Source organism: Saimiri boliviensis, chromosome 20 (assembly GCF_048565385.1).
Source record: "Saimiri boliviensis isolate mSaiBol1 chromosome 20, mSaiBol1.pri, whole genome shotgun sequence".
NCBI classification, from domain to species: Eukaryota; Metazoa; Chordata; class Mammalia; order Primates; family Cebidae; genus Saimiri; species Saimiri boliviensis.
In genome coordinates, this window is record NC_133468.1 from 29,180,837 (window position 1) to 29,184,184 (window position 3,348).

Genomic DNA, 3,348 nt, shown 5'->3' on the forward strand with positions numbered 1-3,348 from the left:
TTTGGGCTCCCAAAGTGCTGGCATTACAGGTGTGAGCCACTGTGCCTGGCCACAACGGCTCACTTGAAGCTGCTGCTTCTGATGCCATCAGATATTGTTCCTAGCACTTCACATTCACTCATAAGCGGTGATCCTCCATCTACACAGGTGCTGGCTTTATTCCTATTTTTCAGATGAGAAAACTAAGGCAAATATATTAGCAGACAGCAGTTGAGCTGGGATTGGGGTCAAAGCAATCTCCCCTGGGGCCCAACTCTTAAGCTTTTTATATTTCTTTAATTTAAACAATTATTCACTCATTCATTATTTATTTTTTAGAGACAGGGTTCCACGCTGTCTTTTGGGCTGGAGTGCAGTGGTGCAATCATAGCTCACTGTAGCCTTGACCTCTGAGGCTCAAGTGATCCTCTGGCCTCAGCCTCCCAAGTAGCTGGGACAACAAGTGTATGCTTGGCTAATGTAAAAATGTTTTTTCCCTTTGGCTTTCGGCTCAGAGGAGGCCAAGGTGCAACTTCCTTTGGTCATCCCAAATCCGGGTTCATCTGACACCAGCCGCCTCCAGCGTGCTGCCGAAATTTGACCCCAGTGAGATCAAAGTCATATACCTGAGGTGCACCAGGGGTGAAGTTGGTGTCACGTCTGCGCTGGCCCCCAAGATCAGACCCCTGGTTCTGTCTTCAAAAAAGGCTGGTGATGACATTGCCAAGGCCACTGGTGACTGAAAGGGTCTGAGGATCACAGTGAAACTGACCATCCAAAACAGGCCCAGGTTGTGGTGGTACTTTCTGCCTCTGCCCTGATCGTCAAAGCCCTCAAGGAATTGCCAAGTGACAGAAACAAGAAAACATTTAACACAGCGGAAATATCACTGTTTTCTTTTTTTCTGGAGACAGGGTCTCACTCTGTCACCCAAGCTGGAGTGCAGTGGCGCAATCTCGTCTCACTGCAACCTCTGCCTCCTGAGTTCAAGTGATTCTCCTGCCTCAGCCTCTGGAGTAGCTGGGATTACAGGTGTGCACCAGGTGTGCACCATCACACTTGGCTAATTTTTGTATGTTTTGGTAGAGACAGGTTTCCCCATGTTGGCTAGGCTGGTGTAAAGCTCCTGACTACAATCCATCTGTCCACCTTGGCCTTGCAAAGTGCTGGGATTACAGTCGTGAGGCACTGTGCCTGGCCAGAAATAATAACTTTTGATGAGACTGTCAGCATTGCTTGACAAATGTGGCACCGATCTTTAGCCAGAGAACTCTCTGGAACCATTAAAGAGATTCTGGGGACTGCCCAGTCTGTGGGCTGCAATGCTGATGGCTGCCACCCTCATGACATCATAGATGACATCAACAGTGGTGTCGTGAATGCCCAGCTAGTCAAGCACAATGGAAAAATTTTCAATAAAGGATCATTTGACAACTGATATATATATCATATACATATATATTTGTAGAGACAGGGTCTTACTATGGTACCCAAGGGGGTCTTGAACTCCTAGGCTCAAGAGATCCTCCCGCCTCAGCCTTCCAAAGTGCTGGGCAATGCAGGTGCAGTGGCTCATGCCTGTAATCCCAGTGCTTTGGGAGGCTGAGGCTGGAGGATCACTTGAGCTCAGGAGTTCAAGACCAGCCTGGGCAACATAGTGGCCACAACTGGCCAAAAAAATTTTTTTTTTAGTTAGCCAGACAGGCATGGTGGTGCACACCTGAAGTTCTAGCTACTTGGGAGGCTTAGGTGGGAGGACTGCTTCAGCCAGGGAGGTTGAGGCTACAGTGAGCTGTGATTATGCCAGTGCACTCCAGCTTGGGCAACAGAGCAAGACCTTCAAAAAAAAAGTATAATAATAACAACTATTTTTTCAGAGATGGGGTCTTGCTCTGTTGACCAGGCTGGACTACAATGGTGTGATCATAGCTCCCTGCAGCCTCAAACTCTTGGCCTCAACTGATCCTCCCTCCTCAGCCTCCCAGGTAGTTGGGACTATAGGTCTGAGCCACTGTATTCAGCCAATAATAACTATTAATGGGCTGGGCTCCCTCTGTGTGACGCACACCCTTGTGATCTGCCATCTACTTCACGTAGAGTGTAGTTACATTGATAATCTTCATTGTTTTACAGATGGGGATACTGAGGCTTGAATGATTTACCCAAAGTTAGCAAATGGTAGAGCTCAGACTCGAAGCAATCTGACTCTAATATGTTCATCTTAACTCCCTGGGGACAAGGAGCTCAGAACCCAATGGTCTGGCTGCCTCCGGGAGTGAGGAACCAGGAAAAAAAATGCAACCTGGCTCACTCTTGTCTCCAGTGGCAGGGACAAGACAGAAATAGATATTTCAAGATGTTGTTGTTATTATTATTGAGTCAGGGTCTCATTCTATCACCTAGGCTGGAGTGCCATCATGGTGCAATCTGGACTCACTGCACCTCCCACCTCCCAGGCTCAAGCAATTCTCCCACCTCAGCCTCCCGAGTAGCTGAGACTGCAGGCACGCGCCACCATGCCTGGCTAATTTTTGTATTTTTTGTAGAGACGGGGTTTCACCATATTTCCCAGGCTGGTCTCGAACTCCTGAAATCAAGTGATCTGCCCGTCTCGGCCTTCCAAAGGGCTGGGATTACAGGCATGAACCACTGTGCCCAGCCAAGACATTATTCTTTTGTGAAATAAACCTAGTTGCTCTTAGCATATGGTTCTCAATTGATGTGTGTGTCTGTGTGTGTGTGTGTGTGTGTGAGAGAGAGAGAGAGAGAGAGAGAGAGAGAGAGAGAGAAGTTCTCTCTGGAAAAGTTTTCTCTGGGAGAAAATTCCACATTTCACTGTTTTACATTTCAAAGTTGCCAATTTGTTCAAAAATCATGCTGAGAAGGAACATGTCAAGACAAAAATGTGAAAGTCTGTTGTTAAAGGAAGCAAGACCAACGATGTCATTTTACAGACTTTGCAGAGAATTCTTGGATCACCCCCTGGACGTGGTGGCTGATTTTAACAGGAGCTGCAAAGAGTCTAATCCCTTTAATCACAAATGCATCTGGGGCCAGAGCCCGATTTCCTGCTGCCCTTGGGGGGCTTTTTTTTTTTTTTTTTCCGAGATGGAGTCTTACTCTGTACTAGGCTGGAGTGCAAGTGGCATGATCTTGGCTCACTGCAACCTCTGCCTCCTGAGTTCTGGTTCAAGCAATTCTCCTACCTCAGCCTCCCAAGTAGCTGGGATTACAGGCATGAGCCACCACGCCCAGCAAATTTTTGTATTTTTTAGTAGAGGCGGGGTTTCACCACATTGGACAGGCTAGTCTTGAACTCCTCACCTCAAGTGATCCTCCTGCCTTGGCCTCCCAAAGTGCTGGGATTAA

At 47.5% G+C, this 3,348-nt stretch overlaps 1 pseudogene; it reads left to right on the plus strand.

Moving 5' to 3' along the window:
• The first annotated feature begins 482 nt into the window (after positions 1-482).
• On the plus strand, positions 483-1,417 carry LOC120360363 (large ribosomal subunit protein uL11-like; annotated as a pseudogene).
• Positions 1,418-3,348: the final 1,931 nt, after the last annotated feature.